This window comes from Pleurodeles waltl, chromosome 1_1 (genome assembly GCF_031143425.1).
Source record: "Pleurodeles waltl isolate 20211129_DDA chromosome 1_1, aPleWal1.hap1.20221129, whole genome shotgun sequence".
NCBI lineage: Eukaryota > Metazoa > Chordata > Amphibia > Caudata > Salamandridae > Pleurodeles > Pleurodeles waltl.
In genome coordinates, this window is record NC_090436.1 from 489195217 (window position 1) to 489208139 (window position 12923).

The following is a 12923-nucleotide window of genomic DNA, read 5'->3' on the forward strand; positions in this document are numbered from 1 at the left end:
CACCACTATCCAGTCCCTCTACAGTGATGACAGTAATTCTGGACCTCTGGATCTGGAGGACCTACCTGGCCCATCAAGGACCACTGGTCAGCTGGTCACCTAAGCCCACTCACAGACCACCACAGAGCCTCCCCCATCAGGAACCAACACCACAGTACTCACCCAGCGTTCCCACACCTCTGTTCCCAGCAGAAGTCAATCATCAGTGTGCCCACCTGTACAGGGACCCCAAGTCCACATCTCATACCTAACACAATCAGGGACCTGGGGTCAGTGGCAGTGGGCACACCGTTCAGGGGACAGGGGCACAGGCCAACAGGGACACTGGGAGGACTGCTGTGCACCAGAGGGAGGACAGGCGCAGGGAACTGACTCTCCAGGAGGCACTCTCTGAGGTCCTGGGAGCCTACCAACATTCCCAGGACACAATGGGCCAGATCCTTGAGAACGTGCAGAGCAGGCGGCAGCAGGAGGGACAGTATCAGGGGATCAGGGAGGACTTGCAGGCCATTAACAACACCCTGATCTCCATTGCAGGGGTGCTGGCAGACATGGCCAGCATCATGAGGGAGGCAACAGCACACCAGCGGGCCCCTACCACTAGCCAGCCAACTGAACAGCCCTCCAGTTCCCCTGCTACTAGTGGCCAGGAGGCCCCACCACAGGACCCACAGGCCACCAACACCCCTCCCCCTGCAGACGGTGAACCACCCGCAAATGTTCCCTGCGACCCAGACGGAAGCCAGAGACACTTGCCAAGACCACCGCCAGGAAATGAGGCTCCTCTGATTGTCCCCCTTGTGTCCCACTCTGTCACCTTTTCCACCATGAACTGCCATTGCTCCCCTTCCCATGTCCCCTTGGACACTGCACCTGTGCTACAAACAGACTGGAACAATACCCTGGACTTTCCTCCATCATCATCCCATTCCATTGCACTTTCCCCTCAATTTCTTAGCACTACAATAAACACCCTTGGATAAAACTCAACTACTAGTATTTCATGTATTGCAAATTTGTATTGACTGAAACAGCTGCATCCATGGCAAATTAACTGTACATAGTGAGAGCATAGAATGAATGACCTGTTGCTGGCTGTTGATATCACATCACAACATTGTTGTCATATCACTAACATCTGTAAAATGATAATCCATAGGTGACAGTAAGTAGAGCAAACAAGTGGATAATGTCAGCATACCAATGCCACACAGAATACATCAATAAACATAAAAATGTGAAGTTGCACTGTCTCACCTGTGTGTCATTGGAAGTACTGACGGATCACTAATGTTCTGTTGTCCACATCCTCATCATCTGCGTCCTTATCCTCACTGTCTTTAGGGTCCACTGCTGCCACAGGGGCATCTCCAGTCTCCTCCTCCTGCAGAAAAGGTACATGGCGTCTGAGGGCCATGTTGTGCAACATGTCGCATGCCACTACTATCTGGCAGACCTTCTCGGTTGAGTAGCAGAAGGATCCATCTGTCAGATGGAGGCACCTGAACCTGGCCTTCAGGAGGCCAAAGGTCCTCTCAATTATCTTTCTGGTTCACCCATGTGCCTCATTATAACGTTCTTCAGGGGTCAGCAGCCATGATAGGTTTGGGTAGCCAGAGTTACCTGCAAGTATAGAGGGACAACATTTAGCCACACACTATCCTCTTTGGCTAACAGCAGAGACACATACACCAACATACACTAGGTGGGGACCAAGGCTCACCTATAAGCCACACCCTGTGCCTCGGTAGTTGGGCCATCACATTTGGGATGCTGCTATTCGCCAGGCATCATGCACCGATATTTAGCATTGACGTGGGAGATGTACTGGTCCACCAGGCACACCATCTGCACATTCATGGAGTGGAACTCTTACGATTCCTGTACACCTGTTCGTTCTGGCGGGGGGCAAACGCAATATGTGTACCGTTAATTGCCCCAATAATATTGGGGATATGTCCCATTGCATAAAATACGGCCTTCACAGTGGCCAAATCTTCAACCCGGGGGAAAGAAATGTAGCTGCACATGTGTCTTACCAGGGCGGACAAGACATTTGCCAGCACAATTGAGAACATTGGCTGTGACATTCCTGCTGCCAAGCCCACCGTCACTTGAACAGAACCTGTTGTCAGGAAATGGAGCACTGACAGAACCTGCACAAGAGGGGGGATCCCAATCGGATGACGGGTAGCTGAGATCAGGTCAGGCTCCAACTAGGCACACAGCTCTGTGATTGTGGCCCTGTCCAGTCTATAGGTGAGTATTATGTGCCTCTCCTCCAGTGTAGCTAAGTCCACTAGGGGTCTGTACACGGGGATATGTATCCATCTCCTATTCATCCACAGTGGTAGAAATCTAAGTGACACAAGATTGGGTAGGCTGTCACATTTTGAACAACTATACCACAACAGCAGTCAACATCGTGCAAACATGTTTTGGGACAGTGTAATGTAAAAGTATGTGCCTATGTATCCTTTGATGCAGAAATTATCGATAGACCTCTTCACCCCCCCTGAAATGGCGACCTCCTGTCCTGTGTGGAGGGACAGGTGGAAGTGCTGTAATTCTGCCGTTGTTGTGTGCCATATCGCTAGGCGGTCGTGAACCGCCGTGCAATTCCTCATTGGATAATATTGAGCCCTATGGAGTACAGTGGCCAATGGGGATCTACGCTGGCGGTGATGGTGTACACCGCCGCGGACATGACCGCCATTTTCAATCTCAATCCTCACTTGTTTCCTGACCTTCCACAGGAGAAGACCTACACTGCATGTGCTGCTGTGTCCTGTGTCTGGAACCTACCATGGCCCGTGTGACCGGGGAAAGGGCCCCAGCCTTCACTTCGGAGTTGGAGCGACTTGTGGATAGGGTCCTACCCCAGTACGGACTGCTGTATGGGCCTCCAGACCAACAGGTAAGCACACTGTGGGCGCGATTCATGTGGCATGAATGCATGAACATGTGTGTGAAGGCATCGTGTAAGGGTGGGTGGGGGTTCGGGAAATTATCTGTTGGCAGTGTACGTGTTGTGAGCTGGCCTATGTGTGTTGCAATGGTGATGGGATCGGGTATGGTGGGCCATGTGTGTGACAGGCTGGACTGTTTAGTTTATGGAGTTCTCCTGTATGCATCACCTCTGCAGGTCAGCGCCCATCAAAAGAAGAGATTATGGTGTGCCATCGCCAAGATCGTGCGGACCCTGGTGGTCCATGGAAGGTGGATCACCCACTGTCGGAAACGGTTGGTGACCTGAGACGTGGAGGCCCATCTGGTGAAGGCCTCCCAATGAGGAAGGAGTGCCCGTCAGACCCTGACCCCCATGATGGCATGCATACTGGCAGTGGCCTACCCTGAGCTGGATGGGCGGGTGATGGAATCACAGCAGCCACAAGGGGGTGAGTACAGTGGGTATCATTAAAACTTATGGGTGGTGGGATGGTATCCGGTTGGTGGTTGTGTGTTAGTGGGTGCCCCTAAGGCCAGGCCAGACATAGAAACGTAGGTCATCAGACGGGTAATGGTTGCATGGCAAATACAGGTAACCTAGCTTCTTTGTATTCACTTCTAGGCAGGGCTGCGTGGATCCCAGATAAGCTTCAGTAGAAGGTGTGTGCCCCTCCTCATGCCTTGGTCACTAGCCAGTTCACTGGTAGTGCAATGCATAGTGCGTAGGCCTGTTCCCTCTGTGTGAGGGTGCTGTGTATGCCAACGGAGGTGTTGATGCAGTCATTGACCTAGTGTATCCTTTGTCTCTCACCCCCCTTTCTTGTTTTCTCGTCCTGTCCTTGTGTGCATTAGCATCATCTGGCGGAGGAGCAGAGGCACCGGCCACAGAAGGAGCTGCATCCCACAGGACCCTGGAGGCAGAGTCCACCGACACTGAGGGAACAAGTGGGACGGAGGGCGAGGGGAGCACCACGGTGAGACTGGAGGGGACAACACAGACTCTGATACCTCCTCCGATGGGAGCTCCCTGGTGGGGGCGGACACCTCTGTGACCACCCCAGCTGCAGGTACAGCCACCACCACCGTAGCAGGAACGCCCTCCCAGTAGCCCCTCAGCGAGTTGCCCATGCCCGCTCACTAAGGAGGGTGCGCATCTCCTTCGCCACAGGCACCTCAGGCCCTGCCCCAGTGAGCCCTGCTGCCCTGAGTGAGGAGGCTACTGACATCCTGAGATCCATCTCTGTAGGGCAGTCAACCATTGTGAATGCCAACTAGGGGCTGGCATCCTGGATGCAGCAATGCAATGCATTCCTGGAGGGCATCCATGGTGGTTTGGCAGCCCAACAGAGATCGATTCAGGCTCTGGCCTCCTCTCTGATGGCAGCAATTGGCTCTCATTTCGAGATTGGCAGTAAAAACCGCCTACCACCGCGGCAATGGCTGCCAAAAAACCGTCACCACGGCTACTAGCCGTCAGCCGTATTATGACCACAGCCCGATTTCTGCCAGATATCCAGCTGTGGCCATGCCGGCGGATGGCGGTAAGGTGGCGCTGCTGCCAACAGTAGTGCCACGCCAGTAGTCCGCCACCAGCCGTATTATGACCCATAATATGGCCTGGCGGTGTTCTGATGGCGGGTGCTGCTGGTGGCAGCAGCGCCCCGTCCCGTCTCCTGCTGGAGGACCCCCTGAACAGAGGTAAGTCGGGTCTCCATCAGGGGAGAGGGGTAGAGGGTGTTGTGTGTGTGTGGGTGTGTGTGTGAATGTTTGTGTGTGCGTGGATGCGGGTGTGTGTTACTTGTTGAATGCGTGTGTGCATGTATGTGTGAGTGTGTATGTTGTGTGGTGTGAATGCGTGTCTGCGTGTCTGGTTGTATGTATGAAAGTGTGTGCAGATGTGTGTGTGAATGAATGTATGCATGCGTGGAAGCATGTGGGAATGGGTGTATGTATGCATGTGCGTGAACGGGATATGAATGTAGGAGGGGTGGGGGCTTTCGAGAGGTGGGCGGTGGGGAGGCTAACTGGAGATGGGGGGAGACCCCTATCAGTGACAGGGAAAGAATTCCCTGTCACTGATAGTGCCTAAGCCATGTTTTTCGTAGCTTTAAGGAAGCCACGAAAAACCATGGCAGTAGGCGGGGTCATAATCCCATGGATGGAACAGTGACGGCCCGCCAGGCTGGAGATGAATATTCCATCCCAGCGGCTGTTACCGCCGTGGTGGTCGGTGTGGTACATTGGCGGGTTGGCTTCAGCCAACCCGCCAATGTCATAATATGGCGGTAAGTACCGCCATCCCGTTGGCAGTACTTACTGCCATATTAACACCAACCACCAGGGACATAATGACCTCCATTGTCCCTGTTTCTACCATCCCCCCTCCAACTTCCACTTCCCAGTCCCAATCTCCTCAAGCCAACCCATCCCAAGCACACAAGGCAACTCACAAGAGTGGCACAGGCAAAAACAAGCACCACACTTCATCCCCCAAGCACTCACACAAACACCATACAGTTGCAGACACAACAACATCCACAACCTCCACTGTCTCCCCCTCCTCCTCCACCCTCCCTCCCAATCATGCCCACACTCAAACCTGCATGCACTACATCAGTGTTTTCCAACCTGTGGTCTGCGGATCCCCAGGGGTCCGTGACACATTCCCAGGGGGTCTGCAGGCCTGGACCGACATGAAGGCACTTCTCCAGCTGGGCCCTATGCAGAAAAATATTTTTATCTGGTTATTCATTTGTGTGCGACAGCTTTAAAAGCACTGCAAAGTTCAGTGTAAGCTTTCAGACAAAAATAAAAGTGTCAACTCTGGTGATTAATGTACCTGCTGGAACAATGGGAGTTTGTCTATTGGCAGATTTAACTCATTGGAGGTAGTGCAGATGGTTAATATGTCAGAAGCAAAGAACATGTATCATGCAATGAATCACATTTTATGTGCATAGCACAGTGGGTTACAGCTTTTGTCACAGAGATTCTTTTGTTATTGTGCAGTTCATAAGTCACAATCATAATCTAGCACAGTGAGTTATGAACTGCCAACAAAGAACTACATGGAACAAATTAAAAAATTACATTTTTTTCCAATTCTTTCATTACTGCTAAAAAACAAAGGTTTGCTTGCATAGGAGTATGCTATTATTAAAGTCAAGGCTAGCCACTGTGTTATGTTCTGAATCCTGAGTATGTGTTTCTCCAGACCAAGCGCTCTTTGAAAATGCCTAACAGTATGGATGAGGTGAACCCTACACCTTGTAGTCCCCTGTAAAGTGTTTTGACACCTTACACTGGTATGAGAGATGCTATAAATCAAATTAAATACATGTGACAGAGAGGCTATGGAGAGATGAGAGGCCTTTATGGTTTTACTTCCTTTGCCCACCACACATTAAATTAAAACGTTTATGTATCTAAAAAATTATAACAAAAATCGCTTGGGAAATGTAGAATGTGACTTGAGGATTCAGCTTTCCTAAATAAAACCAAACATTGAAAAGTTAGTCGCCAAGATGCAGCACCAACTTTCCCATTACATTTTTCCCATTTTTGCAATTTTTTCCAATATAAAATAATGATATGTTTACTAATTTGAGTATTTATTTGGGGTGTACTTTTTGTGTATTTTTTGTGAATTACTGTTTTAACGTTTGAAATTTAAATCGTGCAAATTTCTTGGGGGCCCCCGGCTTCCAGTAGTGATTCAGTGGGGGTCCTCGGGAGTCAAAAGGTTGGGAAACACTGCACTACATCAACATCCACTACCAGCATCACCACACCCAGCAGAACACACACCTCGCTGGCAGACACCTCCACAACAGCCATGCATGCGTCCCCTGTGTCCTCTCCTACTGCGTCTGTCCCCCCCTCTTAAAGGACACAAACGCAAGCAATCAGACACCCAACAGCCATCCACCTCACATCAGCATACAGCCCATGCACCTGCACCCAAATCCAGCAGACATACACCTCCAACAACCACTCCCTCATCCTCCACTCCCATTACTCCTCCTGCCCCAACATCCTTAAAAAGCTTTTCTTTCCCCAACGTGACCTCTTCCCTACCCCTTCCCCCCGTTCTGCACATATGGGCAGGGTTCCAAGGACACAGCCCAGCACCTCAGCCAAACAGTCCACGGGGACAGTGGTGGCACCACCTACTCATGCTGGTAAGGATACCAGACCTACGACACTCAAGGTGAAGGAGCCAGCACCACCAGGAATGGAAGGGAAGACTCCTCCACCATTTGTGAGGAAGAGGAAGGGGCCTGCTCCAGCTGTGAGGAAGGGGAAGGAGCCAGCACCAGCTGTGAGGAAGGGGAAGGAGCCTGCACCAGCTGTGGAGAAGAGGAAGGAGTCTGCACCACCAGGCAGAGAGGGTGAGAGCCCATCCACCCCTGCCAGGAAGGGTAAGGGGTCCCTGACCGACAGACAGGAGGAGACGAGGCACTCTATGCCAGCGGAAGCTGTCAGGCATACACTGCCACCACCACCAGCTGTCATGGGGCCCCCACCGCCAGCTGTGGATGTGCAGCCATCAGTGAGTGCAGGGGCTGCCCAGGAGCCACCTCCAACAAACACCACCATGCAGCCATCAGTGAGTGTAGGGACTGCCCAGCAGCCTCCTCCAACCACTACCACAGTTCACCCATCACCGCCGGCAGATGCCATGTAATCCACCCTCCAGGGGCTACTGTGCGGGCTGTCCCCTCCAGAACCAATGGGCAAGTCACCTACTCCAGAGACTGTGGCCTTGCACTCCCCAGGACAAAGCAATGGGCATGTTGCCCCCTGCAGAACCAGTGGGAAAGACACCCACTCCAGAGACTGTGGCCTTGCACTCCCCAGGACAAATCAATGGGCCTGTTGCCCCCTCCAGAAACATTGGGAAAGACACCCTCTCCAGAGACTGTCACCTTGCATTCCATAGGACAAAGCAATGGGAATGCTGCCCCCTTTAGAACCAGTGGGCAAGTCACCCACTCCAGAGACTGTGGCCTTGCACTCCCCAGGACAAAGCAATGGGGATGGAGCCCCCTCCAGAACCAGTGGGCTTGTTCCTGCATCCGGCTGAGGTGTCCCCCTCCCCTGAGGTGCCTTCCTATCTGCAAACTGATGCCCCTGCAGTGTACTATCCTAAAGTGGTCAGGACTTGAGTTGGGCCTTAGACTGTGCAACGTGGGCCCTTTGAACTTTGGACTGGGCAGTGTCCCTTTGTGTACATGTGTATATATCTGTTTCATTGACAAATCTAATTATTCATTTTGATATTGATCTGATAACATTCACTTTCATAAATTCCTGTTGTCCTTGCATTATTCTGCCATTTTTCGGGGACAAATTGATTTCCGTGTGCAGCTGGTTGAGTGTATGGTGTGTGTGTGTTGGGTGTGTGTGTGTGTGTCACTCTCGTTTTCCACCCACCATCCCTAACATAGAAGATCATCGGGAAGACTTGCAGTTTGGGTTCTATGGTGGCATGGTTCTTCCCTGTGTCTCCAATGGTGAGTCCTTTCACTTCTTTGCTCTGTTTCTGCCAGGCTTTTGTTGGCGTTGGTACCGCCCCAGAAAAGGTGGAGGTTTAGTGTGTCTTAATATTGTGGGCGTTACTTTGTCTTCCGCCTGGCTTTTGGCGGCTACCGCCGTGGTGGCTGTTCTTTCCACCGTGGCGGTTGGTGTGGTCCATTGGCTGTCTATGGGAGTTATCACCGCCATGGTCATAATATGACGGAACTTACTGCCAACCTGTTGGCGGTATTACTGCCACTTTATCACCCAACGCCAGGGTCATAATGAGGGCCTTAGTTTGTTTAGAATATCTATTGTTTCTTGGTTTCTTCCAGTTTTCAGTTTTTCTCAAATCATTAAAATATCTACTTCTCATTTTTTTCTAGTTTAAATTCTTTCCTCTTTCTTTCATTTTTCATCCTTTGTCTTTTTATCCTAATATACAGTTCGTAAAATTCGATTATACAGATGACACATACAACCACAATTAATAATGGTTTCAATATTTTTCCCACAATACCCACAATACCCTGACCAAGATTAACCAGCCAATTTTTCACTTCAGAAAAACCTTTCCCAAAATGTTCCCATACCAATGGCTCTTTCAGATCTTTTAAGTCACAATTTGAATCAGTCAGGTCCTTAATAAAATGTCTAATTCCTTTACTATTGATCAGGTATATTCGTGCAACAATGTTTTGCTTTTAGCATCTGGCAGACTCCGCCTTCCTTTGCTAATAGAATATCTAAAGCAAGCCTGTTCTGGAGAACCATTCAATGGTCTACAGCCATTTCAGACTCCATTAAAATTATGGCTCCGGAAAAATCTGTCAGCATGTTATACACAATAGAAGACAACTTTCTTAATTTTATGGCATTAAGAACAACTCTTACAAAAGGAATAATTGCTCCAAATATATCCCCAATTATTTCAGAATAAGTTGCTCTTTTTGATCTTGGTATTGCAATTCATTCATGTCATATGTGTAATGTATATTGTCAATCTGGTAAATCTTTGGGAAGACCACTCCCAAATAACAAGTCCCATACCATCCCCTTGGGAGACGATAATAAGCACTTTTTTCACAGATATAATATGCCCCAGGATTCACAGGATCTTGTCCATTTAACTAAAAATCCCATGTGTTCTTCAAAAGAAATACATGTCTACACTAATTTGTTCCCACAAACTTAGTATCAGTTGTGGATTGTGGCCTGTAAACAGAAAGCTTTCCTACATGTTGAAAATCTAAACCAAGTGTCCCTTGTGTTTCAATCTCGCCATATGCATAATTATTTCTAAATGTTCATTTCACTAACTCTTTGTGTATTTTCTCCTTCAATGCCTTTCTCCTGTCATCAGTTTGATCTAGAAAAGATTCTTCTACTATTTGGTGCCCCAAGTATTTCACTTCTTTTTGACAGTACTGTAATTTCTCTGGGGGCACTTTATATCCATTCTCACCCAAATGATTCAATAGGGCAATAGTATCTTGCCTGCATCCTTCTTTTGTTTTTAAAGCAGCCAAAAGATCATCAATGTACTTGAACTAATGCTGATTGGAAAGGCATTTCCAATGAATTAAAATTATTTTTCAAGCCCTGATTAAATATTGAGCGAGACTCTGAAAAGTCTTTTGGGATCCTACACGAGGAATATACGTGATTACAGAATTTGAAACAGAAAAGAAATTGGCTATCCTCATGCAGAGGCACTGGGAAAAATGCTTGTGACAAGTCCACCACCATGAATCATTCTGCATCAGATGGGATCTGAAACAAAATCATTGCCGGATTAGGCACCACTGGGCAACATTTGACAACTATGTCATTAATTTTCCTCAAATCTTGAACAATTCTAAATTTCCCACTTTTTTTTCGCAAACCCATAATAGGAGAATTACGTTAGCTGCTCAGCACTTCTTTTAGTACTCCCTGCTTCACAAAATCTGCAGTTATAGGTGTAACTCCTTCAATTGAATTTGGTGCCATATGATACTGTGTAGTTTGTTCTATAGGCAGGAAACACTAAGCTCCCTTCCTTCTCTGTAATTTTGTACCACTATTTTAACCAAATTCATGCTGCAGCACCTTTCTCTTCAATAACGACATATGGAGGTGTACCTTCTGCCAGGGCAATATTTCCCACTCTAACTGGAATTAAAGAATCTCCCCTAAACGCACACTTCGATGCCTTAAAATATTTCATTTTTACTTTAATCAGGCTTAAAACTACAATTTAAATTCAAAACAGGTAGTAATTCAATCACAAAATCCTTTTCACTTACCACTATCGACCAGTAGTTCACAGTTCTCCACCAATCCTTTCGAAGCTCCATTTCACTAAGTAACAAATGCTAGCGTGGATGCAGTGACGTCACACTCATACACGCACAGCGGCTGACAAAGTCTTGCAGACTCGTCTTTCAAAACTGGGTCATACAAAACTAAAGTCCAGATTTAAAAGAAAATGACGGAGCGTGACTCTGCACCAAAATTGGCAGTGCCGCACTCCATCATTTTCACAACGCAGGAATGCTCCATATTTCATAGAATACAGTGCACCCCTGTGTTGTCCACTGCGCCGGTGCTAAATTTGCAGCTGAGTGCCATCCTTGTGCCATAGTGCAAGGATGGCTGCTTTGAGGAGGAGATTGTTTTTGTGCAGGAAGGGACACCTTCATACACAAAAAACAATCTTAAATGGTGATTTGCTTTTTATAAGTGTGCTACAGAATGCAGCACACATAGAAAGAGCAAAAAATGAGGAGAAATTAAAACATTTCTGGTGGCGTTCAATTTTGGCACTGATTCAAGTTTACAAAATCTCGTAAATCTGAGGCAGCGTCAAAATGCAATGGGTATTGCTGTGGCACGCACACAGCAACACCCATTGCACGCCCCTCTGACGCAGAAAACTGTGTCAGAGGGGCCCATATTTACAAGGATCCGTAATGCCACAAAAAGTGGCATTACACCTCCTTGTAAATATGGAGCAGAGGTTAGCACCACAGGAGCGTGATGTAAAGCGACGCTCTAGTGGTGCTAGGGGCTCTTAAATATGTCCCTAAATGTGAATATTGCGAGCACTAAAGACAAACAACACACCAACTTGTGTGCTTACTACAGATAGGGAACACAATCACTTTGGTAGCCTTACGGAATTTTCGACTGCTGCTTTTAGCTCTGACAGCTACTCGTTCGCCTTCAGCTTTGTCTCATGCACAAGTAAAATTCGACCTGCAAATTTCATCCTCAACTAATACTAGATCCTCCTTAAGCTCTCAGGAATTACCAATATCTGTCAAATTAGCACTCCCTTAACACACACATTAAAAATCCTATTTGTCAACCATTTCTAATTGACTTAACACAGTAAACAAGTTACAACAACAACCAAGTGTCTCATGCACTTGTACAATACTCTGGAATCTTAGACCAACGCAGGGTTTGTATATCAACAACCACGTAGACAACTTTTGAGCACAAAGAGCCATAATCACTTGAAGTTCGACAAGTTCCCTATTCTCACCCTTTGGAGTATCCACACTCCCTAATCAACTCCATTGGAGTACACAAACTCCCTATTTCTCTCACACATCACAATTCACCTGTGATTCGCCAAAGCGTTATAAAGCACCAAACCCTACTTAGAACTCAAACAATGACTGTGAACACTGGGAACATGCCTAATATCATCTAAACAAGCATTGACAAAATCAAATTTTGCCTAAACAAGTGTTGGCAAAACCATATTTTCAAAAATCAAAATTGCAACAAGCAAACCAAATCTTTCAATTCTTTCCAAATGACATTTAACTATCAAAAACAGGACATTTCCCTCATATTGAGATGAAACCATCCTCTGCTACCAATTTCTGTGGGTGTGTCCAGCCTTGTATTTCTTTTGATATTTTATTTATAAGGTGACATGTTTAGGGTAACCATCTCTTACCCTTAGAGGTTGACCTGAACCTTTTGACTGAGATAAGAGTGTGATAACGTCCTAACAATCAACATTAACAATATCAAATCAATAGACTTCTATTTCAATTTTTGAAGTCAGTAATTTATACACACCATGACCTATGAGGCCATGAATCACCACACCAGTTTAATAAAGTTCAAATATTTATTGCCTTTTAGATTAACAATGCCAAGATCATGTAAATCATGTGTAAGGTCAAGTGATAGAGGTACAAGAAAAACACAGGCTGACCAAACTGTCGGAAGAATCTCAATCAAAACATAATATTTATCAATAAACATTCAAGAACCACGATGCAGAATAACAACAATCACAGATGAATGATGGAAACAGAATACATTTAGTTATTGCAGATTAATTGATTACAATCAAATGATATAAAACAGTCAAATTTAGATGTTGGTATTCCTAACTATTAATTTAATTTGATAAGCATGTTTGGGCTCCATGCAAAATGAACAAGTAG